Genomic DNA, 27,460 nt, shown 5'->3' with positions numbered 1-27,460 from the left:
GTAAGTAAAGTAAGGGCACGAAAGATATTTGTTGGGTAAGGTATTGACATATGATTGTAATGTAAGGGCAAAACCTAAAAGGAAAAGTAGACGGGAAAGTGCAACAGATGCAGTTCGAAGGTGGACATATGAGGTAAGTCCATTATTTCTATATTATTATTGATATTGAAAGCCCTGTGTGGCAGCGATATGAGAGGATATTGAAATCCCTGTGTGGCTGTGATGTGATATGACTATGTATATATGTTGGCCCTGTGAGGCATTGTTTATATTTTCTACGTGCAGGTTGTGGAATAGTGAGAAATATACAGAAAACTCTGCCGAAATTTTCCCAGAACAAGAAAAGGGAATGAAACCTAGATTCTTAAGATGTCTTAGAAATTGATATCAAGTACCCCTATTATGTTTAACCAAAGCTGTAAAAGGTACCCTTCAGGTCGTCGATAAGGAGCACCCTTTTTACTTGGAGAATTTTATTTTAGAGAAACAGAAGCCTATTTAAGTAGTAAATTTCAAACTGCGGTATCCCCATCCGTATTAGTGCCGTGGAAAAAAAGAAGCTTAGGGTAAAATGTCCGACAATTGAGTTTTACTTTTTTTGAAAAAGTACCAAGCCCCAACTACTAGTTGTAAACTAGATAAGTTTGTTACACCCCACGCTTTTAAAACTCGGAATGTCTTATAAGTTTCTTGGAAATTATCATGTGAGCCGGATATGCTACGACGCTATCAAATGACTCCAAGGAGGGGAGGATGTGATACCCCATAGTAGAGAAGGTTGGAAGTGTAATTAAAAGAATTCGGAAGGAATTGGAGGCTAAGTAACGAGTCGTAGGACTTGATTTACCTACGTAAGTTGTTAATGTAAAAGTTTTATATACTTGAGCTACTAGAGGACATGCCAATCCTGCGTAGCACGGATTACATAGGCTCTTAAAATAAAGTGAGATGATGAACCTACGAGAGGGAGCAAAAAACTAGTTTCCGAACTTACGAAAGTGAAGCAAGCAGGTGACAAGCAAGCACCTCAAGCAAGCAGGTGACAAGAAAGCAGGTGACTCACCTGCCTGATTGGGGGGTGGACCTCGCTGCCACGTGGCGACGTGTGATAGGCCGCATGAACTAGGTGGCGTCCTAGGGGGCTACCACGTGTCACCCCCAAGGGCTGCCACGTGGCACCTTCTAAAAAGGGTGGATATATATGTAATGACTAAGTACAGCATACTTAGCCAAAACAATCATCCAAAACATGGAGAGGAAACGTGAGAAAAAGAGACTACCTACGGCAACTTTGGTTTGGAAGAATTAAGGGTGAGTTTTTCACTTTTCTTCCGTAAATTAATTATCTACGGTGTTCATCAAGCACGTGGAGATGTATATATGTATATATATGTATATTATGATGACTAAGAAGTCATTTCTTCAGCTGTACACTTGGAAAAGTTGGACAGAAACGTGAGAGAAAGAAGAGAGGAGGGCTACGGCCTAGGGGCTGCCAAGGTACGCCTCCGAGCTTCGATCCGTAAATAAATTATCTAAGGTATACTACGATGAATTTAGGATGCTAATAACATAAATTTTCTGCTTGGGGAAGCGAGGAAGTCATACAAACAGCCCGCTCAATTTCAGCGCATTTGAAGAAGTTCCGAGGCACAATTTCGGCAAGTTTTAGCCAATTTCGGGAAAGGTAATTTCTTCCCCTCCAATTTGAAGTTTATGATGTTAAATTAGGGTATTGTACACGCCTTAGGGGCTGCTGGAAGTTAGGTAAAAGGTTTGAAAAGTTCGGCCGTCGAAATAAGCGAAATTGGAGTCGCTATAGTTGAATTGTCGTCGAAATAAAGTATTGCTCTTTTGAGGTGCTGCTGCAGGGGTGTGGCTTGTTGTTGCAGGGCTTAAATATGTCCTAATTTGGGTTAGGTTTCTTCTAATAGAAGCCACATGACCCCCCGTTGCATATAATTAAAGGCGTTACAAAATAAAGGCTAGACGTCTTATTGTGATATCATATTTTTGAATAAGTCGTTTGGAGTTTATGTTGTATATTGTTGGTGTGAATTGCTACAGGTTATTGTTGTTGGTTGTTTGTAGGTCTTAGGAACCTAATTGGAAATTTGGATAGGGCACATTATAGGGGAGGTGCTGCCCAATTTTCGTTAACGCCTTAACAAACTAAAGAACTAGTCGAGGAAACGACTAAGGAAATTGATTCCATTAATACTAAGGTGTAACCTAAGATGCTGGAAATCTAAGAGCAGTTGATATTCGTATTACTTTAATATTGAATAGGTTCAGAGGACGACGAGACGAGCAGGATAAAGAGTAACTCCCAAGAGGTATGTAAAGCTTTCTCTTGACATGTTTTGGCATAGGTAAGTAAAGCTCATTCTCTTTCTTCTGTTGGCATGTCCTAGTTGTAAGCTGAATGTGATATGAGCTCCGGGGTAATTCTATTCTTAAGTATCTCTTATTTACTACTGGATGTTGAACTCTATGGTAGTTAAACTATTTCCCTGGAAACTCTTATATGTTTAAAAGGTATGAATGTACAAACTCATAGTCATAAAACTATTCGAAGACAAATACTCTGGAATTCTTAAGTCAATAGTCTTACTTTTGTATATGTCTAGGAACCTCGAGATGTAATCAATGTAGCCCCTAATGGAATTTAGAGGGCAGCCAGAATGACTATACTGTTACTCGAATTCTTGAACAATAACTTAGTCCTCTTATAGAGCTGAGTCTCAGATGATGATTTAAACTGTGTTTTGTTTCTCACTACTCTACTCGTGTATACTGTAACACTTCTTCTCTGGGTCCCGGGCCAGTTGTCATATTCGTGCAATTCACTGCATTATTCACCAAGTCCCTCGCTAGGGGGCCAGCATCCGTATGTATATATATGATGATGGCCTAGGGCCTGATACTGATGTTATGTTGATGTGTTGTAATAAGGTGACGATGGCCTCGGGCCTGATACTAATACTATGATGATGTGTTGTAATAAGGTGGCGATGGCACGGGGCCTGATACTGATACTACATATATGATTCACTGGACCCCTGACGGGGCCGGCTATATTGAAAATTTGAGCATGCATATTTTTGTGATTCACAGAGTACTGGTACATATTTCTGATTTGATAATTGGTTCCCCTGCTTCTCTATTTTGGATATACCTCCAGTTGTACTATGTTATGTTTTACATACTCAGTACATATATCGTACTGACCCCCTTTCTCGGGGGGGCTGCGTTCATGCCCGCAGGTACAGATACAGGTTTTGGAAGTCCGTCAACTTAGGATTCCATCCAGCTCAGCTGGAAAAGGCTCTATTCTATCGGGGCCTAGTTTTTGATACTATCCATTGATGTATAAGAATTATTTTGTCTGTTCAGGGGTACAGCGGGGGCCCTGTCCCGCCATATGTTGTCGTTAATATTTTTAGAGGTCTGCAAACATGTATATGTAGGTTGTGTATGTCAGTTTGATTAAGCTAGGTCTACATGATATGTGATATATGTTATTATGTTATGGTAGCCTTGTCGGCTTGTGTGCCCTGTCATGTTGTGATACAAACAAAAAGGGCTACAGGTTTATGAAAATGTTATCGCCTAGTAGGGCTTTGTTACATGATATTATTTATTTACAGTTCAATGTGACCATAGCTGATAGATATGCATACGGGTCCAGGTCGGACCCCAGTCGTGGCCTACGAGGTTGGGTCGTGACAAAAGTGGTATTAGAGCAGTTCGTCCTTGGAGTGTCTGCAGACCGTGTCTAGTAGAGTATTGATTATCGATGTGTTGCGCGCCATATCTATAAACAGGAAGCTATAGGACATTTAGGATGTTACCTTTCTTCTACATCCTGAGATCGTGCTATAGATCCGAGTCATAGGAAAATTCCTTATACTAACCTTGGATCTTAGCAGAAGGACGACACCAACAGAAGGAAGTAATTGACGATATGGAAAGTTACGAAGCATGCAGGTAAGTAAAGTAAAGGCATAGAAGATATCCGTCAGGTAAAGTATTGATGTAATATTGAGATGTAAAGTTGAAACCAGAAAGGAAAGCAGACAGGAAGTGCAACAAATGTAGTTTGAAGTTGGACGTATGAGGTGAGTCCATTATTTTTATATTATTATTGATATTGAAAGCCCTATGTGGCTGCGATATGAGATGGTATTAAAAGCCCTGTGCGGCTGTGATATGACCTGAATATATATATTTGTTGGCCTTGTGAGGCATGGTTGGTATTTTCTGCATGCAGGTTATGGGATAGTAAGAAGTGTAGAGGAAACTCTGCCGAAATTTTCCTAGAACGGGGAAAAGGAAATGAAGCATAGAATTTTGAGATGTCTGAGAAATTGATACCAAGTATCCCTACTATGTTTAACTAAAGCTGTAAGAGGTATCCTTCAGGTCGTCGATAAGGGGCACCCTTTTCACTTGAAGAATATTGTTTCGGAGTAACAAAAGCTTATTTAAGTAGAAAGTTCGGACTACGGTATCTCCAACTGTATTTGTACTGTAGGAATATAAATAGAGGGCTCAGGATGAAGGATAAGATATCCCACGAATGAGTTTCACTCTTTTTGAAAAAAATACCAAGCCTTCAACTCCTATTGTAAATTAGACGAGTTGTTCATAACTCGAGATAAACTCAGAAGGGGACCAGGTAGGTCAAGTATAAAAAGGGAAGTACTGTGATGTGTAAGAGGTTCTGATTTCTTCCAACCATGGTTGGAAAATGAGTTACGATAATAGTTTATAATTTGCCACCGACTAATTGAGGAAAGAACTTCTAACAGAAGCACCTCAAAGAGATGTCAAGGACTGAATATATGTACGAACTAAAAGGGAGATATTTAAATATGAATTAAACAGTGTGATACAACTATAGAGGGATAAAGTAGGACCACTAGTAAGGTGCTCTTAGTATTTGCTGACTAAGTTAAAAGCCTACGTTGAGAACACTGTAAAAGCAGGGAGCTTAAGAAAAAAAATAATGACGCGTGTACACAACGTTGCCCCAAAATTGGTGGAACCCTTAAGGGACGAGGATGGAAAACTTAAGGAATAAATGGCGCAACTTCTATTCGCCCCAAGAAGCAAAGGATATAGATTGGATAAAGCTACTACTTCAAGAAAACCTTAAATAGTTATCATCGGAATACTAGCACTGCCTAATTGGAATTGGAACGACTACAACTGCTAAGTAATTCTTGAAAAAGGAAAAGTAGAAGGTGGCTTTGGACGAGTTGATCCCTGGGTCACATTATTCAAGTACAAATTAGTAGACAAGACATCACATTAGATATGGAAAGGTTCTCGTCGTTTCGTAATTTAATCAAGGCGCCGCACGCGGATAGTCAAGTTATAAAATATACAGATAGACGGGGATATGATGCAGTATCAAGTGGATTGAGGAAAGAAATTGGATGAAATTACGATGGGATATAAAGATATAGAGCAAGGCATAAGCGGGTGAAAGTATAGGCACCCTCTAAAGGGGGGAAGTTAATGAGAAAATGGCAAAAGTAAGGTAAAGGCAATTAATATGGCAATATAATTGGGACGGACGTCTAAACTTCAATAAGATATCTTGCCGAACCAAGTAGAAAGGTCCAGAAGCCATCAATAATTGAGCGGAAGCCAGAATGCTACATAAGGCAGCGCTAAAAAGTTTGTGACGAGGCCCTGAACAACATAACACTAGAAGGAGACTGCGTACAAAAGCACAAGAGTGTAACCATGAAAGGATACCGAATAACTCAAGAGACATTATGAAGGAAAATAACAGCATGGTAGGCCAAAAGCCAAAATGTTGGTTATAGAGTTGGTCGCAAATGATGTTGCAATAGATAAATAACCAAAGAAAAAGGAATAGAAAGCCTCATGTAGTAAAACAATGAGAAAAACACAAAGTGAATCGAGGATAGGGAAGCTTATATGTCAAATTCCTTTAAAGCTATGCCAGCTAATAATAGCCAAAAATCAAAGTGGCTCCAAAGGTCATTATATGACCGAACTTTAGCACTACTCGGTAGTCCACTCTAATGAATGTGTGCGTACAGAAAAGGGGGAATACAATAGGAGAAGTTAAATCAAAATGACCAAAAAAAAAGGGGAGGGACATGGCCGTAATGGAACTAAAAGTCTACGCCAATACTGGTTGCAAAATAACATGAGAAAGGTGTTACACCCCGCACTCTTGAGCTCGGAACGTCTTCTTAATTTCCTTAGACACTATCATATGAGCCGGATAAGCTACGACACTATCAAACAACTCTAAGGAAAGAAGATTGTGATACCTCGCGAGAAGGGAGGTTGGAGATAGAGTCATAAGAATCCGAAAAGAGTTGGAGGCTAAGAAATGAGTCGTAGGACTCGATTTACCTACGTAAGCCACTAAGTTAAGAGTTTTATACACTTAAGTTGCTTAAGGATATATCAAGCTTACGTAGTGCGGCTTACATAGGCTCTTAAAGTGAGACGAGATTACGAACCCGCGAGGAAGGGAAAAAGACGACGCGTGGCAGCCAATGGAGGAGCGACACGTGGCAGCACCTCAAGCAAGCAGGTGATGCACCTACTTAGGTTCAAGTAGGTGATGCATCTGCTTGGGGGAGGTGGACCCCGCTTCCACGTGGCAGCCCCTATTTGGCAGCATGACACGGTGGCCAATCATGGCTTGACATGTGTCACCCTAAGCGGATGACACGTATCACCTCCAAGGCTGACCTTATATACATGCTAAATGACTCATAAGTTCAGTTCCTTATCAGAAAATCTTCAGCAAAGGAAGTTAAAAACAAACCCTAAGCTAAGAGACAAAAGGGTGACGGCTTGGGAGAAAAATAAGGTAAGTCCCGATTTCGTTCCGTAAATTAATTATATAGCGTATACCACGATGATATGGAAGTATTAGTAGATAAATATTAGAGTTTGGTGCAGCCAAAAAACGGACAGCAAGCTGCCACGACGTTACAACACGCTGAAAAAAAGTTCTGAGGCGCGATTTGGGCGAGTTCTAGCCAATTTCGGGAAAGGTAAGTTCTTCCCCAATAATTTAAAGTTTATGATGTTAAATTAGGGTGTATTACACGCCTTATGGGCTTCTGGAAGTTGGGTAAAAGGTTTTAAAAGTTCGGCGTTCGAAATAAACGAATTTGGAATCGCTATAGTTAAATTGTTGTCGAAATAAGGTATTGTGCGCGTGGGGGCTGCTGCTGGTTGTGTTGTGTCATGTTGCAGGGTCTAAAAGTTCTCTAAATGAGTCAGGGGAGCTGCTGGTTGCAGCCACATGACCCTCCGCTTTGCAATTAAAGGATTCGCGAAAGAAAGATTAAAAACTCTAGTTTTGGTGTCCTAGTTTCGAGTGAATTGTTGGGGGTTTATATATTGTGTAATGTTGCCATGATTATGTATATATTAGATGCTGGTTGTATTGTTGGTTGGCTGCAGGTGTTAAGGACATGGTTGGAAATTCGGATAGGGCACATTATAGGGGAGGTGCTGCCCGATTTTCGTTAATGCCTTAACTAGTTAAGGAACTAGTCGAGAAGGCGAGCGAAGGGATGAATGTTATGAATACTCGTGGGTAGTCTAAGTTGCTGAAAAGTCTAAGGTTATTAATACTTGCATTACTTACATGTTAAATAGGCTTCGAGGACAACGACGTGGACGTGATTAAGAGAAGTCCATACGAGGTATGTGAAGCTTTCTTTTGGCGTGTTTTGGAATAAGTATGTAGAGCTATTCTTCTTTTCTTTTGGCATGTCTTAGGTATAAGTTATGAATTCTTTGTATACAAAATGTGGGGATAATTCCACTCGTGAAACTCTAAATGTAATTCATAACTGTATTCACTTTGTTATGTTAGGACTCCTATAATAGTTGAGTTATTGCCTTTCCAGGCTACTAGATCATGAATAGTAGTATATGTAAAGCCTGTCTGTTCTTCCTTTTGGAAGGTCTTAAATATAAATGTAATAGCATATCATATGAGGTGGAGGTAGTTCTAGTTATAAGCTCCAGGTATGATTGTAACTTTTATTTACTACTTGGTATTAGAATTCTTAAAATAGTTGAACTACCCTCGAGTCTCCTATCTGTTGAATAATACTTGAATGTGTCAGCTCCTATTCCTAAAGTCTCTACGACGAAAAATGTCTCTACTTCAATGAGTTGTTTAACCTTGTCTCGATACACGTCTACGATTCTTGAAACTCCAGTTGATATGCTCCGTAATGATGTTTAGAAGATACTTAAGACGATTACTACTCTGATCTTCAGGTGACGATTCACTTGACTATTTCATTGAGTCTCAAATGATGACTTAGTTGCATATAGTTTCTCACTACTCTATTCAAGCACCCTGTAACCCATCTTCCTCTGAGTCCCACAAGAGAGCCGGGAATGCAGTCGTGCCTAGTTTTACTATTTATTCACCGAGTCCCGGGCCGGCTATATATATATATATGAAGTATACGAGGATGAAATGCCGTATACTATGAAGTGAAGCATACGATGACGCCGTATGTGATGATGCTCGTCACCGCGTCCCGGGCCGGATATATAAATATGATGATATAATGGAAAATGTGGATTGAGCCGTATGTTCTTCGGCATTGTTTTAAATTACGGATCGGGCCGAACGTTCCTCGGCGTATTTTACTGTATGATGATGGTACGCTATAGATGTATACTACTCTTTCACCGAGTCCCTCACTAAAGGGCTGGTACTTTATGTAGGTATGCATATGAAAGTATAGGGATACATTTGTGACCCCGAGCCCCAGAATGGACCGGATATACTGTGATGACATACAAGGTTAGCCGTATACGATGATATGAGGCCGTATACGATGACATGATAAAATGATATACATGATGATATGACGACTTATGATTATGATGAAACGATTATGATACCGAGTTCACTAGAGGGCCGGGTACAGGGTATGATAAGGTATATGACTGCATGTCCTAAGCTGCAGGTACAGTAATATGTTAACTATTATACATATCTTTTGTATCCCCATTTAAGTTGTTGTCTCAGTTATGATATGTTATCCTTTATATACTCAGTACATATGTCGTACTGACCCCCCTTTCTTCGGGGGGGGAGGGGGGACTGCGTTTCATGCCCGCAGGTACAGATGTTCATTCTGGAGATCCGTCAGCTTAGGAGTTCCTCTCGGCTATGTCGGAAGTGCTTCACTGTTCTGGAGCCTAAATTTTGATACTGGTCACTTAATGTGTTTATATTTGTGCATTCAGGGGTACGACGGGGGCCCTATCCTGCCATATGTTGATGTTACTATTCCTAGAGGTCTGTAGACATATGGATGTGGGTTGTTTGTGAGTTTGTTTTGATTATGCCTATACGACACGTTGTGAATGTTTTCGTTATAGCAGCCTTGTCGGCTTGCATGTCCTTATATGTTATGACACGAATGAAAGAGGCCAAACGAACACGAAGAAGTTTTAACCCATTGGGGTTTTTGTGGGTAGTATCACCTTGTTCATAGTCCGATGTGACTACAACTGACAGGTAGGTATGCGGGTGTCTAGGTTGGATCCCAGTTGCGGCCTACGGGGTTGGGTCGTGATAGAAGTGGTATCAGAGCAGTTCGTCCTTGGAATGTCTACAGATCGTGTCTAGTAGAGTCTTGTCTATCGGTGTGTTTTGAACCACATCTATAGACAGAAGGCTACAAGACATTTAAGATGTTACTTTCTTTCATATCTAAGATTGTGCGATAGAGACGAGTCATAGGAAATGAAATTCCTCATACTAACCTATGATTTTAGTAGGAAGACAACGCCGATAGAAGAAAGTAACTGACAATATTGGATATTACGAAGCACGCAGGTAAGCAAAGGCACGAAGGACCTATGTCAGGTAAGGTATTGAAATGCGATTGACATATATAATTGAAAAGTGAAAGGAAAGGTAAACATGAAAGTGTAACAGGTGCAGCTCGAGTGGACATAACAAGTAAGTCCATTTCCATACTGTTAATTATGGGTGCCCTGCGTGGCTGCGAGATGAGATGATATGACAATATATGTGTGCCCTATGTGGTTGAGATGTTATACAATATGAATATATATATGTGTGCCCTGTGAGGCATTGTTGGTATTTTCTGCGTGCAGGTATTGAGATAGTGAGAAATACAGAGGAAACTCTGCCCAAATTTTCATAGAAATAAAAAGAGAATGAGATATAAGGCTATAGTATGTCTGGGAAGGTTGTGCTCACAACAATGATGAGATTTGACTAACAAAGTATGGCTGACCTCAAGAAATAAGTTAATTGCTAGGTTAATGGCAATAGAAACTAGAAGGTCGATATTGATATAGTAGAACGAAGTTGGAAAAGAGCTATAAGCCGAGGAAGATGACTTAGAGAAGACTGATAGATCGGGATAAAATGATGCTCGTCACCGCGTCCCGGGCCGGATATATAAATATGATGATATAATGGAAAATGTGGATTGAGCCGTATGTTCTTCGGCATTGTTTTAAATTACGGATCGGGCCGAACGTTCCTCGGCGTATTTTACTGTATGATGATGGTACGCTATAGATGTATACTACTCTTTCACCGAGTCCCTCACTAAAGGGCTGGTACTTTATGTAGGTATGCATATGAAAGTATAGGGATACATTTGTGACCCCGAGCCCCAGAATGGACCGAATATACTGTGATGACATACAAGGTTAGCCGTATACGATGATATGAGGCCGTATACGATGACATGATAAAATGATATACATGATGATATGACGACTTATGATTATGATGAAACGATTATGATACTGAGTTCACTAGAGGGCCGGGTACAGGGTATGATAAGGTATATGACTGCATGTCCTAAGCTGCAGGTACAGTAATATGTTAACTGTTATACATATCTTTTGTATCCCCATTTAAGTTGTTGTCTCAGTTATGATATGTTATGCTTTATATACTCAGTACATATGTCGTACTGACCCCCCTTTCTTCGGGGGGGGAGGGGGGACTGCGTTTCATGCCCGCAGGTACAGATGTTCATTCTGGAGATCCGTCAGCTTAGGAGTTCCTCTCGGCTATGTCGGAAGTGCTTCACTGTTCTGGAGCCTAAATTTTGATACTGGTCACCTAATGTGTTTATATTTGTGCATTCAGGGGTACGGCGGGGGCCCTATCCTGCCATATGTTGATGTTACTATTCCTAGAGGTCTGTAGACATATGGATGTGGGTTGTTTGTGAGTTTGTTTTGATTATGCCTATACGACACGTTGTGAATGTTTTCGTTATAGCAGCCTTGTCGGCTTGCATGTCCTTATATGTTATGACACGAATGAAAGAGGCCAAACGAACACGAAGAAGTTTTAACCCATTGGGGTTTTTGTGGGTAGTATCACCTTGTTCATAGTCCGATGTGACTACAACTGACAGGTAGGTATGCGGGTGTCTAGGTTGGATCCCAGTTGCGGCCTACGGGGTTGGGTCGTGATAGAAGTGGTATCAGAGCAGTTCGTCCTTGGAATGTCTACAGATCGTGTCTAGTAGAGTCTTGTCTATCGGTGTGTTTTGAACCACATCTATAGACAGAAGGCTACAAGACATTTAAGATGTTACTTTCTTTCATATCTAAGATTGTGCGATAGAGACGAGTCATAGGAAATGAAATTCCTCATACTAACCTATGATTTTAGTAGGAAGACAACGCCGATAGAAGAAAGTAACTGACAATATTGGATATTACGAAGCACGCAGGTAAGCAAAGGCACGAAGGACCTATGTCAGGTAAGGTATTGAAATGCGATTGACATATATAATTGAAAAGTGAAAGGAAAGGTAAACATGAAAGTGTAACAGGTGCAGCTCGAGTGGACATAACAAGTAAGTCCATTTCCATACTGTTAATTATGGGTGCCCTGCGTGGCTGCGAGATGAGATGATATGACAATATATGTGTGCCCTATGTGGTTGAGATGTTATACAATATGAATATATATATGTGTGCCCTGTGAGGCATTGTTGGTATTTTCTGCGTGCAGGTATTGAGATAGTGAGAAATACAGAGGAAACTCTGCCCAAATTTTCATAGAAATAAAAAGAGAATGAGATATAAGGCTATAGTATGTCTGGGAAGGTTGTGCTCACAACAATGATGAGATTTGACTAACAAAGTATGGCTGACCTCAAGAAATAAGTTAATTGCTAGGTTAATGGCAATAGAAACTAGAAGGTCGATATTGATATAGTAGAACGAAGTTGGAAAAGAGCTATAAGCCGAGGAAGATGACTTAGAGAAGACTGATAGATCGGGATAAAATGATGCTCGTCACCGCGTCCCGGGCCGGATATATAAATATGATGATATAATGGAAAATGTGGATTGAGCCGTATGTTCTTCGGCATTGTTTTAAATTACGGATCGGGCCGAACGTTCCTCGGCGTATTTTACTGTATGATGATGGTACGCTATAGATGTATACTACTCTTTCACCGAGTCCCTCACTAAAGGGCTGGTACTTTATGTAGGTATGCATATGAAAGTATAGGGATACATTTGTGACCCCGAGCCCCAGAATGGACCGAATATACTGTGATGACATACAAGGTTAGCCGTATACGATGATATGAGGCCGTATACGATGACATGATAAAATGATATACATGATGATATGACGACTTATGATTATGATGAAACGATTATGATACCGAGTTCACTAGAGGGCCGGGTACAGGGTATGATAAGGTATATGACTGCATGTCCTAAGCTGCAGGTACAGTAATATGTTAACTGTTATACATATCTTTTGTATCCCCATTTAAGTTGTTGTCTCAGTTATGATATGTTATGCTTTATATACTCAGTACATATGTCGTACTGACCCCCCTTTCTTCGGGGGGGGAGGGGGGACTGCGTTTCATGCCCGCAGGTACAGATGTTCATTCTGGAGATCCGTCAGCTTAGGAGTTCCTCTCGGCTATGTCGGAAGTGCTTCACTGTTCTGGAGCCTAAATTTTGATACTGGTCACCTAATGTGTTTATATTTGTGCATTCAGGGGTACGGCGGGGGCCCTATCCTGCCATATGTTGATGTTACTATTCCTAGAGGTCTGTAGACATATGGATGTGGGTTGTTTGTGAGTTTGTTTTGATTATGCCTATACGACACGTTGTGAATGTTTTCGTTATAGCAGCCTTGTCGGCTTGCATGTCCTTATATGTTATGACACGAATGAAAGAGGCCAAACGAACACGAAGAAGTTTTAACCCATTGGGGTTTTTGTGGGTAGTATCACCTTGTTCATAGTCCGATGTGACTACAACTGACAGGTAGGTATGCGGGTGTCTAGGTTGGATCCCAGTTGCGGCCTACGGGGTTGGGTCGTGATAGAAGTGGTATCAGAGCAGTTCGTCCTTGGAATGTCTACAGATCGTGTCTAGTAGAGTCTTGTCTATCGGTGTGTTTTGAACCACATCTATAGACAGAAGGCTACAAGACATTTAAGATGTTACTTTCTTTCATATCTAAGATTGTGCGATAGAGACGAGTCATAGGAAATGAAATTCCTCATACTAACCTATGATTTTAGTAGGAAGACAACGCCGATAGAAGAAAGTAACTGACAATATTGGATATTACGAAGCACGCAGGTAAGCAAAGGCACGAAGGACCTATGTCAGGTAAGGTATTGAAATGCGATTGACATATATAATTGAAAAGTGAAAGGAAAGGTAAACATGAAAGTGTAACAGGTGCAGCTCGAGTGGACATAACAAGTAAGTCCATTTCCATACTGTTAATTATGGGTGCCCTGCGTGGCTGCGAGATGAGATGATATGACAATATATGTGTGCCCTATGTGGTTGAGATGTTATACAATATGAATATATATATGTGTGCCCTGTGAGGCATTGTTGGTATTTTCTGCGTGCAGGTATTGAGATAGTGAGAAATACAGAGGAAACTCTGCCCAAATTTTCATAGAAATAAAAAGAGAATGAGATATAAGGCTATAGTATGTCTGGGAAGGTTGTGCTCACAACAATGATGAGATTTGACTAACAAAGTATGGCTGACCTCAAGAAATAAGTTAATTGCTAGGTTAATGGCAATAGAAACTAGAAGGTCGATATTGATATAGTAGAACGAAGTTGGAAAAGAGCTATAAGCCGAGGAAGATGACTTAGAGAAGACTGATAGATCGGGATAAAATGATATGGCGAGGCATCTCCTGAATTGATACATAGGGATAAACTATGACAAGTTATGGTTAAAGGAAGTAACAGTATGATTAAGACAAGAGTATGAGTTATAAAGCATTGTGATGGATATGAAATGTTAATAAGACAGCTTGCGAAACATTAAGGATAATACTAACTAAGAAGGGTAAGTAGCCCATAGTAAGAATTGTGAAGAAAGTCAAGCGGTGTTATACTATAGGACTGGTTATGAACGGGGTACCAGGTGAATATAACAAACACCGTTATGAGAATAAGTAAAGGAAAATATGGAATTCCTTACGCCCAACCAAAAATGGAAATGAGTTGAAGGAATAATACAGAAGTTCTAATAAAGGCACTCAAGATAGATGCGATTAATTAAGTATAAGTATCGAACAAAAAGAGAAATAGACAGTTACGAACTAAAGGTATAGTACGATGAAAAAGTATTAAGACAAGGCCACTACTACCACGAAGTTGATATGGTGTTAAGCAGGATTAGAAATGAGTCTTAAGCACCCAACAAAGATGCAAGCTCAGGAGGCGTAAAGAAGTATGGTGTACACGTGACTCCACTCTAATGATTAGTGGTATCCACTGGAATAAAGTTAGTATAATGACGAAGCTCGAAACATGAGTCATTAAAGTATAAGTACACTCGAGTGGGGAATTTGCACCAATTATGAGCCCTCGCTAATTACTGATTGGGATGAATGGAATGTGGCTTTGAATGCACTGCTACATTACGGATATTACTCGAGTATTAATCGTTAGATGAGATGTTATACGATACACTGCGAATACTAAAGCACCCTATGGGTATGCTAAGGTTTCCTAGAAAGGCAACCTAACGTATGGGAGATTTAACAGAACATATAGATATGGCGCAGCACGTTAAATATGTTGGAGTAGAATCATTCGCGTGTGAATGGCTGAAAATAAATGGAGGATGACATGGGTACACCCAAAAAGGGGGGAAGTGGACAAGAGAAGTACGAGCATAAAAGAAAATCGACTGACGCTATCGTATGTAAATAGGAACTCTTAAACTTTAAACGAGACCCCATAAGGGATGAACGTAATTATACCCGCACTAATGCACCGGATTTCGTCAAGACTCCGAAGTTAAGTGTGCTGGGACGAGGGTAGCACTGGGATGGGTGACCCCTTGGGAAGTGAAAAAGGGAACGAAGCAAGTATGACAAAAAGATATTATAAAGGCGTGTTAGTACAACGACACATATAGAACAGAGTAAGCCAAAAACAGAAAAGATTATGACTGAAATACAACGCACTTCGGGAAAATGGCACAAGAATAGTTGTGCAGCTTATGAACATTGGCATACTAAGAGCGAGGTCAAATGATTATTCGATAAAAGGAAGTCAGTAATAACAATGTGATTGCCATACTTAGAATCTATTAAAGAAAAGTGTAGGTTGGTTCGAGACAGAACAGTTAAGATATAATCGATATCAAGGACAAAAGCCCTAGCGGAGCCCTAACCTAGACCGAAGGAGGTAGCCGATAGTATAGAGACACTAAAGCATTTTCTGAATAGCTCTACGTACCTACACACGGTTGTGTAAGAGTTACAGTATAATGTGCGGTAATAAAACTGGAAGGAAGATCTGAGTAAAAGAACAAGATAGCATACCTAAGGTGTTACAAGTTGAATTAAGAGGAGTTGTATAATGGCTAAAACGAGGAGGAGCATCAGAGACTTGATAGCCTGTTATAGGGGATGGGAATGCCGACTCGGAAGTGGAAAGCAGTTAGTAGGTATTATAGTACGAGCTGACCTCGCATTCTAAGGAACTGGGAGTTCATACGGGCTATAGTAGATGGGCTGACAGAATCAACCTGTTCCCCTCCTGTTAGGAAGGCATATTTAGCTGAGGGTTATGCGAAATGACATAGTAGGGGAAACAATAAGATTTCATGGAGTTTCCACATCTATTATCTCAGACAGGAAATTTTAATTTATAGCTAACCGCTGCAAATCATTCCAGAAGGGATTGAGGAACACAGATGAATCTTAGTATGACATTTTGCCCTTCGATTAATGGATAGGCCCAGAAGGGATCCAGTAAATTATTGATGAAGTAAAGCTTATTCCGGGACAAGATATCGATTAGCAGCCTAGAGTCGGCAAGAAGGGGATACATTGATCCTTCGTAGGGCATTTTTAGAATAGATAAAGTTGCCTATGAGTGGGACCTACCGTCCGATTTGAAACAATACATTCAGTTTTCACAGATCAATGCTCCGCAAGAATGTGAATGATGCTCCCAGAATATTTCCCATGGAGGAGGTCTACGTAACAGGGAGTTATCCTACGAGGGGCAATCTATCTCCATCCGGGATCAGCAGATTAAATGGGTTGCGAACTAAGGACATAGCTTCCGTCAAAGTACTGTGGCGGAATAAGAATCGTGAAGACATAAACTGGGAGGTTGAAAAGGACATGAAACACAGGTGTCCGTACTTATTCCCGATGTCTACAGATAGCCCCCATTCCTGGAACTCGTATATTAATTACTTGGATGAAAATGTATGTTATTCCAGTAGAAAGGAATCTCCCAATGATCCGTATAAAGTCTTAAGGGAAGTTTTATTCAACATTCGGGGATGAATGTTAAAGGGGAGAAGGATGTTACACCCCGCACTCTTGAGCTCAGAACGTCTTCTTAATTTCCTTAGACACTATCATGTGAGCCGGATAAGCTACGACACTATCAAACAACTCTAAGGAAAGAAGATTGTGATACCTCGCGAGAAGGGAGGTTGGAGATAGATTCATAAGAATCCGGAAAGAGTTGGAGGCTAAGAAATGAGTCGTAGAACTCGATTTACCTACGTAAGCCACTAAGTTAAGAGTCTTATACACTTAAGTTGCTTAAGGATATATCAAGCTTATGTAGTGCGGATTACATAGGCTCTTAAAGTGAGACGAGATTACGAACCCGCGAGGAAGGGAAAAAGATGACGCGTGGCAGCCAATGGAGGAGCGACACGTGGCAGAACCTCAAGCAAGCAGGTGATGCACCTACTTAGGGTCAAGTAGGTGATGCAGCTGCTTGGGGGAGGTGGACCCCGCTGACACGTGGCAGCCCCTATTTGGCAGCATGACACTGTGGCCAATCATGGCTTGACACGTGTCACCCTAAGGGGATGACACGTGTCACCTCCAAGGCTGAACTTATATACATGCTAAATGACTCATAGTTTCAGTTCCTTATCAGAAAATCATCAGCAAAGGAAGTTAAAAACAAACCCTAAGCTAAGAGAGAAAAGGGTGACGGCTTGGGAGAAAAATAAGGTAAGTTCCGATTTCGTTCCGTAAATTAATTATATAGCGTATACCACGATTATATGGAAGTATTAGTAGAGAAATATTAGAGTTTGGTGCAGCCAAAAAACGGACAGCAAGCTGCCACGACGTTACAGCAAGCTGAAAAAAAGTTCCGAGGCGCAATTTGGGCGAGTTCTAGCCAATTTCGGGAAAGGTAAGTTCTTCCCCTCTAATTTGAATTTTATTATGTTAAATTAGGGTGTATTACACACCTTAAGGGCTGCTGGAAATTGGGTAAAAGGTTTGAAAAGTTTGGCGTTGGAAATAAACAAATTTGGAATCACTATAGTTAAATTGTTGTCGAAATAAGGTGTTGTGCGCGTGGGGGCTGCTGCTGGATGTGTTGTGGCGTGTTTCAGGGTCTAAAAGTTCTCTAAATTATGTGGGGGATCTGCTGGTTGCATCCACATGACCCTCCGCTTTGCAATTAAAGGATTCACGAAAGAAAGATTAAAAACTCTAGTTTTGGTATCCTAGTTTCGAGTGAATTGTTGGGGGTTTATATATTGTGTAATGTTGCCATGATTATGTATATATTAGCTGCTGGTTGTATTTTTGGTTGGCTGCAGGTGTTAAGGATATGGTTGGGAATTCGGATAGGGCACATTATAGGGGAGGTGCTGCCCGATTTTCGTTAACGCCTTAACTAGTTAAGGAACTAGTCGAGAAGGCGAGCGAAGGGATGAATGTTATGAATACTCGTGGGTAGTCTAAGTTGCTAAGAAGTCTAAGGTTGTTAATACTTGCATTACTTCCATGTTGAATAGGTTTCGAGGACAACGACGTGGACGTGATTAAGAGAAGTCCATACGAGGTATGTGAAGCTTTCTTTTGGCGTGTTTTGGAATAAATATGTAGAGCTATTCTTCTTTTCTTTTGGCATGTCTTAGGTATAAGTTATGAATTCTTTGTATACGAAATGTGGGGATAATTCCACTCGTGAAACTCCAAATGTAATTCATAACTGTATTCACTTTGTAATGTTAAGACTCCTGTAATAGTTGAGTTATTGCCTTTCCAGGCTACTAGATCATGAATAGTAGTATATGTAAAGCCTGTCTGTTCTTCCTTTTGGAAGGTCTTAAGTATAAATGTAATAGCATATGATATGAGGTGGAGGTAGTTCTAGTTATAAGCTCCAGGTATGATTGTAACTTTTATTTACTACTTGGTATTAGAATTCTTAAAATAGTTGAACTACCCTCGAGTCTCCTATCTGCTGAATAATACTTGAATGTGTCAGATCCTATTCCTAAAGTCTCTGCGATGAAAAATGTCTTTACTTCCATAAGCTGTTTCACCTTGTCTCGATACACGTCTACGATTCCTGAAACTCCAGTTGATATGCTCCGTAACGATGTTTAGAAGATACTTAAGACGATTACTACTCTGATCTTCAGGTGACGATTCACTTGACTGTTTCATTGAGTCTCAAATGATGACTTAGTTGCATATAGTTTCTCACTACTCTATCCGAGCACCCTGTAACCCATCTTCCTCTGAGTCCCATAAGAGGGTCGGGAATGCGGTCGTGCCTAGTTTTACTATTCATTCACCGAGTCCCGAGCCGGCTATATATATATATATATATATATATGTAGTATACGAGGATGAAATGCCGTATACGATGAAGTGAAGCATACGATGACGCCGTATGTGATGATGCTCGTCACCGCGTCTCGGGCCGGATATATACATATGATGATATAATGGAAAATGTGGATTGAGCCGTATGTTCTTCGGCATTGTTTTAAATTACGGATCGGGCCGAACGTTCCTCGGCGTATTTTACTGTATGATGATGGTACGCTATAGACGTACACTACTCTTTCACCGAGTCCCTCACTAAAGGGCCGGATACTTTATGTAGCCATGCATATGAAACTATAGGGATACATTTGTGACCCCGAGCCCCAGAATGGACCGGATATACTGTGATGACATACGAGGTTAGCCGTATACGATGATATGATGTCGTATTTGATGACATGATAAAATGATATACATAATGATATGACGACTTATGATTATGATGAAACGATTATGATACCGAGTTCACTAGAGGGTCGGGTAGAGGGTATGATAAGGTATATGACTACATGTCCTAAGCTGCAGGTACAGTAATATGTTAATTGTTATATATGTCTTCTGTATCCCCATTTCAGTTGTTGTCTCAGTTATGATATGTTATGCTTTATATACTCAGTACATATGTCGTACTGACCCCCCTTTCTTCGGGGGGGTGCGGGTGCGTTTCATGCCCGCAGGTACAGATATTCATTCTGGAGATCCGTCAGCTTAGGAGTTTCTCTCGGCTATGTCGGAAGTGCTTCACTGTTTTGGAGCCTAAATTTTTATACTGTCACTTAATGTGTTTATATTTGTGCATTCAGGGGTACGGCGGGGCCCCTGTCCCGCCATATATTGCTATTACTATTCCTAGAGGTCTGTACACATATGGATGTGGGTTGTTTGTGAGTTCGTTTCGATTGTGCCTAGATGACACGTTGTGAATATTTTCTTTATAGCAGCCTTGTCGGCTTGCATGTCCTTATATGTTATGACATGAATGAAAGAGGCCAAACGAACACGAAGAAGTTTTAACTCATTGGGGTTTTTGTGGGTAGTATCACCTTGTTCATAGTCCGATGTGACTGCAACTGACAAGTAGGTATACGGGGGTCCAGGTCGGACCCCAGTCGCGGCCTACGGGGTTGGGTGGTGACAAAAGGACCAAGCGAAACATAAAGACTTGCGAGAAAACGCTGAGGTAACTCTGGAGCTAAGTTGAGTGCCCCACACATTATGGCAAGGATTACAATGAAATGCAACATGAAGACTTCCCAGGGAGGTCACTCATCCCAATATTACTCTCGCCCTAGCACGCTTAACCTCGAAATTCTGATGGAACTTAATGTGTTAGTGCTGGTATGATCACGCGAGATGGAAAAATCGGAACTAGCAGCGGAGGAACGACATGAGATTATGTTCGTGGAATACTATATGTTACGTTAAGAGTATTGTAAAAAGGATTAAGCAAGACAAGAAGGATTAGCTAACTGCTAACTGAAGACGCACTCAAATGCCACAAATCTTCAACATAGAACCAGTTAATGAAAGGAAAACCACAGAATGACTATATGGGCCAGTGGGCTAGAGAATTTCGACACCACTTGGCAGCCAACTCTGAGGGCGGAAAAAAAAGGCAAAACCCAAAAGGTAAGGGTACCAGCTGATGTAATTTACGAATGACAGGAAGCAATACCCAAGGTCGAAAATTTCACAATATGACCAGGACTACAAGACTCATTTCGCACTCCAGCGCTAGATGACTCTAGAGGGGAGATTACTTGTGGATTAACGATATTAGTCCCTTCTCCTTCGATCAAAGGTTACCTACTCCGCCGAGAAGGTGTAAAATTGTAGAGTAAAAGAGTGGTAGGACCTTATGGAGTCCCCACAGCTATTTTTCTAGGCAAGGGAGCCCAAGTTGTAATTAACTATCGAGAGACACAAAGATAGGTTAAGACAAATTACCGAGATGGAATAATGCTACGGGTGGAGTAAGACATGGCCACGAGTGGATCAAAGATCTACCCCGACATCGGGTGTAGGATAAGGGGAAAAAAGGCAGGGTAAAACATGAGGACTAGCGAGATAACGCTAGGATACTCTTTTTGTACCCTCTCATCATTTTGTAAGGAAGAAAATGACATAGGATAATGGATCTAGAGGATTACAAGCGGGGGTAGGGGAAATGGTGAAAGGGTCTAAGTAAAACTGGCAGAACTAACTGGTTACTACAGGATGACGAGCTTATATGCCAAAATTCCTTCAGAATTATACCATATCATGTTAGACAAAGCACAGAATGACTACGAGATCCATTATATGAGGGGAATGAAACATTATTCGGTAGCCAACCTAAGGATTGGAAAAAAAGAGGGGAAGAAGGACCCAAAAGATCGAATGCCAGTTAAAGTTCTGAAAAGTGTCGAGAAGGACTATACGAGGCTAACGGTTCCCAAATTATCAAAATCATTATGAACCTATTTTATACTCTGTAAGAGTAGGGTGCTATATGGGTTATTGCGAGTAGGCTAACAAATCAGCTCATTTGCTTTCAAACAAAACCACCTATGTAGTTGGAACTAGGTGAAGTTATAGGACAAGGAGGTAATAAGGTTCTGTGAGGTTTCCCCTGCTAATATCTCAGATAAAGGGACTTCAATTATGATTAACATCTAAAGATCAGTCCAAGAAAAGCTCGGGAGTGCGTTTCTAATAAAATGCTCCTAAACCCCTCAATAGCGCCGCCGGGGCTACTAGAGTCGTTCCCTTGGTTGTTACGGACGCTACTATAGAAGAATTCAAGAAAATTCGACCCGTACCCCTGGCACCTAAAATATCCATGGGCTAACACACACGAAAAACTGGCAAAATCACCTAATTCCTATTGCGTATCCAATAAAATTCTCCTAAACCCCTCTAAAGCACCGTCGGGGCTACTAGAGTCGTTCCCGAGGTCGTTATGGATGCTACTATTGAATAATACAAGAAAATTTGACCCGGACCCCCAGCACCTAAAAAATCCGTGGGCTACACAAATGAAAAACTAGCAATATCGCCTAATTCCTATTGTGTCGCCAATAAAATGCTCTTAAACTCCTCTATAGCGCCGTCGGGGCTACTGAAGTCATTCCCCAGGTCGTTACGGATGCTACTATGGAAGAATGCAAGAAACTTTGACCCGAACCCCCGGCACCTTAAAAATCCGTGGGCTAACACACACGAAAAAGTGGCAAATATTGCTTAATTTCTATTGCGCTGCCAATGAAATGCTCCAAAACCCCTCTAAAGCGCCACCGGGGCTACCAGAGTCGTTACCGAGGCCATTACGAATGTTACTATGGAATAATTCAAGAAAATTTGACCCGGACCCCCGACACCTTAAAAATCCGCGGACTAGCACACACGAAAAATTGGCAAAATTGCCTAATTCCTATTGCGTCGCCAATACAATGCTCCTAAACCCCTCTATAGCGCCGCCAGGGCAACTGGAGTCGTTACGGACGCTACTATGGAAGAATCAAAGAAAATTCGACCCGGACTCTCGACACCTTAAAAATCCTTACGCTAATACACACAAAAAACTTGTAAAATTGACTAATTTCTATTGCATTTCCAATAAAATGCTCCTAAACCCCTCTACAGCGACGCCGGGGCTACTGGAGTCGTTCCCCAGGTCGTTACGGATGCTACTATGGAAGAATTCATGAAAATTTGACCCGAACCCCCAGCACCTAAAACATCTATGGGCTAACACACATGAAAAACTGGCAAAATCGCCTAATTCCTATTGCATCTCTAATAAAATGCTCCTAAACCCCTCTATAGCGCCGCCGGGGCTACTAGAGTCGTTCCCTTGGTTGTTACGGACGCTACTATGGAAGAATTCAAGAAAATTCAACCCGGACCCCTGGCACCTAAAACATCCGTGGGCTAACACACACGAAAAACTGGCACAATCGCCTAATTCCTATTGCGTCTCCAATAAAATTCTCCTAAACCCCTCTAAAGCACCGCCGGGGCTACTGGAGTCGTTCCCCAGGTCGTTACGGATGGTACTATTGAATAATCCAAGAAAATTTGACCCGAACCCCCGGCACCTAAAAAATCCGTGGGCTACACAAATGAAAAACTGGCAAAATCGCCTAATTCCTATTATGTCACCAATAAAATGCTCCTAAACCCCTCTATAGCGCCGCCGGGGCTACTGAAGTCATTCCCCAGGTAGTTACGGACGCTACTATGAAAGAATGCAAGAAACGTTGACCCGAACCCCCGGCACCTAAAATATCCATGGGCTAACACACGAAAAAGTGGCAAAATTTCCTAATTCCTATTTCGTCGCCAATAAAATGCTCCTAAACCCCTTTATAGCGCCTCATGGGCTACTGGAGTCATTCCCCATGTCGTTACGGACGCTACTATGGATGAATCCAAGAAAATTCAACTCGAACCCCCGGCACCTAAAAATTTTGTGGGCTAACACACACGAAAAACTGGCAAAATTGCCTAATTCCTATTACGTCGCCAATCAAATGCTCCTAAACCCCTCTATAGTGATGCCAGGGCTACTGGAGTCGTTCCCCAGCTCGTTACGAACACTACTTTGGAAGAATCCAAGAAAATTCGAAACGAACCCCTGGCACGTAAAAAATCTGTAGGCTAACACACTCAAAAAACTGGCAAAATCGCCTAATTCCTATTGCGTTTTTAATAAAATGCTCCTAAACCCCTCAATAGCGCCGCCGGGGCTACTAGAGTCGTTCCCTTGGTTGTTACGGACGCTACTATAAAAGAATTCAAGAAAATTCGACCCGGACCCCTGGCACCTAAAATATCCGTGGGCTAACACACACGAAAAACTAGCAAAATCGCCTAATTCCTATTGCGTATCCAATAAAATTCTCCTAAACCCCTCTAAAGCACCGTCGGGGCTACTAGAGTCGTTCCCGAGGTCGTTATGGATGCTACTATTGAATAATCCAAGAAAATTTGACCCGGACCCCCAGCACCTAAAAAATCCGTGGGCTACACAAATGAAAAACTGGCAATATCGCCTAATTCCTATTGTGTCGCCAATAAAATGCTCCTAAACCCCTCTATAGCGCCGCCGGGGCTACTGAAGTCATTCCCCAGGTCGTTACGGATGCTACTATGGAAGAATGCAAGAAACTTTGACTCGGACCCCCGGCACCTAAAATATCCGTGAGCTAACACACGAAAAAGTGGCAAAATTTCCTAATTTCTATTTCGTCGCTAATAAAATGCTCATAAACCCCTCTAAAGCGCCACCGGGGCTACTGGAGTCATTCTCCAGGTCGTTACGGACACTACTATTGAATAATCTAAGAAAATTTGACCCGGACCCCCAACACCTTAAATATCCATGGGCTAACACACGAAAAAGTGGCAAAATTGCCTAATTTCTATTTCGTCGCCAATAAAATGCTCCTCAACCCCTCTAAAGCGCCACCGGGGCTACTGGAGTCATTCTACAGGTCGTTATGGACACTACGATTGAATAATCCAAGAAAATATGACCCGTACCCCCGGCACCTTAAAAATCCGTGGGCTAATACACACGAAAAACAGGCAAAATTGCCTAATTGCTATTGCGTATCCAATAAAATTCTCCTAAACCCCTCTAAAGCACCGCCGGGGCTAATGGAGTCGTTCCCCAGGTCGTTAGGGATGCTACTATTGTATAATCCAAGAAAATTTGACCCGGACCCCCAGCACCTAAAAAATCTGTGGGCTACACAAATGAAAAACTAGCAAAATCGCCTAATTCCTATTGTGTCGCCAATAAAATGCTCCTAAACCCCTCTATAGCGCCGCCGGGGCTACTGAAGTCATTCCCCAGGTCATTACGGATGCTACTATGTAAGAATGAAACAAACTTTGACCCGGACCCCCGGCACCTAAAATATCCGTGGGCTAACACACGAAAAAGTGGCAAAATTTCCTAATTCCTATTTCGTCGCCAATAAAATAACCTTAGACTTTTCAGCAACTTAGACTACCCACGAGTATTCATAACATTCATCCCTTCGCTCGCCTTCTCGACTAGTTCCTTAACTAGTTAAGGCATTAACGAAAATCGGGCAGCACCTCCCCTATAATGTGCCCTATCCGAATTTCCAACCATGTCCTTAACACCTGCAGCCAACCAACAATACAACCAGCATCTAATATATACATAATCATGGCAACATTACACAATATATAAACCCCCAACAATTCACTCGAAACTAGGACACCAAAACTAGAGTTTTTAATCTTTCTTTCGCGAATCCTTTAATTGCAAAGCGGAGGGTCATGTGGCTGCAACCACTGAGGTGAGTCCATTATTTTTATATTATTATTGATATTGAAAGCCCTATGTGGCTGCGATATGAGATGGTATTAAAAGCCCTGTGCGGCTGTGATATGACCTGAATATATATATTTGTTGGCCTTGTGAGGCATGGTTGGTATTTTCTGCATGCAGGTTATGGGATAGTAAGAAGTGTAGAGGAAACTCTGCCGAAATTTTCCTAGAACGGGGAAAAGGAAATGAAGCATAGAATTTTGAGATGTCTGAGAAATTGATACCAAGTATCCCTACTATGTTTAACTAAAGCTGTAAGAGGTATCCTTCAGGTCGTCGATAAGGGGCACCCTTTTCACTTGAAGAATATTGTTTCGGAGTAACAAAAGCTTATTTAAGTAGAAAGTTCGGACTACGGTATCTCCAACTGTATTTGTACTGTAGGAATATAAATAGAGGGCTCAGGATGAAGGATAAGATATCCCACGAATGAGTTTCACTCTTTTTGAAAAAAATACCAAGCCTTCAACTCCTATTGTAAATTAGACGAGTTGTTCATAACTCGAGATAAACTCAGAAGGGGACCAGGTAGGTCAAGTATAAAAAGGGAAGTACTGTGATGTGTAAGAGGTTCTGATTTCTTCCAACCATGGTTGGAAAATGAGTTACGATAATAGTTTATAATTTGCCACCGACTAATTGAGGAAAGAACTTCTAACAGAAGCACCTCAAAGAGATGTCAAGGACTGAATATATGTACGAACTAAAAGGGAGATATTTAAATATGAATTAAACAGTGTGATACAACTATAGAGGGATAAAGTAGGACCACTAGTAAGGTGCTCTTAGTATTTGCTGACTAAGTTAAAAGCCTACGTTGAGAACACTGTAAAAGCAGGGAGCTTAAGAAAAAAAATAATGACGCGTGTACACAACGTTGCCCCAAAATTGGTGGAACCCTTAAGGGACGAGGATGGAAAACTTAAGGAATAAATGGCGCAACTTCTATTCGCCCCAAGAAGCAAAGGATATAGATTGGATAAAGCTACTACTTCAAGAAAACCTTAAATAGTTATCATCGGAATACTAGCACTGCCTAATTGGAATTGGAACGACTACAACTGCTAAGTAATTCTTGAAAAAGGAAAAGTAGAAGGTGGCTTTGGACGAGTTGATCCCTGGGTCACATTATTCAAGTACAAATTAGTAGACAAGACATCACATTAGATATGGAAAGGTTCTCGTCGTTTCGTAATTTAATCAAGGCGCCGCACGCGGATAGTCAAGTTATAAAATATACAGATAGACGGGGATATGATGCAGTATCAAGTGGATTGAGGAAAGAAATTGGATGAAATTACGATGGGATATAAAGATATAGAGCAAGGCATAAGCGGGTGAAAGTATAGGCACCCTCTAAAGGGGGGAAGTTAATGAGAAAATGGCAAAAGTAAGGTAAAGGCAATTAATATGGCAATATATTTGGGACGGACGTCTAAACTTCAATAAGATATCTTGCCGAACCAAGTAGAAAGGTCCAGAAGCCATCAATAATTGAGCGGAAGCCAGAATGCTACATAAGGCAGCGCTAAAAAGTTTGTGACGAGGCCCTGAACAACATAACACTAGAAGGAGACTGCGTACAAAAGCACAAGAGTGTAACCATGAAAGGATACCGAATAACTCAAGAGACATTATGAAGGAAAATAACAGCATGGTAGGCCAAAAGCCAAAATGTTGGTTATAGAGTTGGTCGCAAATGATGTTGCAATAGATAAATAACCAAAGAAAAAGGAATAGAAAGCCTCATGTAGTAAAACAATGAGAAAAACACAAAGTGAATCGAGGATAGGGAAGCTTATATGTCAAATTCCTTTAAAGCTATGCCAGCTAATAATAGCCAAAAATCAAAGTGGCTCCAAAGGTCATTATATGACCGAACTTTAGCACTACTCGGTAGTCCACTCTAATGAATGGGTGCGTACAG

The sequence above is a fragment of the Solanum dulcamara genome, chromosome 4 (genome assembly GCF_947179165.1).
Source record: "Solanum dulcamara chromosome 4, daSolDulc1.2, whole genome shotgun sequence".
Lineage (NCBI taxonomy): Eukaryota > Viridiplantae > Streptophyta > Magnoliopsida > Solanales > Solanaceae > Solanum > Solanum dulcamara.
The sequence above is the reverse complement of the archived record's forward strand: the minus strand, read 5'-3'. Positions refer to the sequence as shown.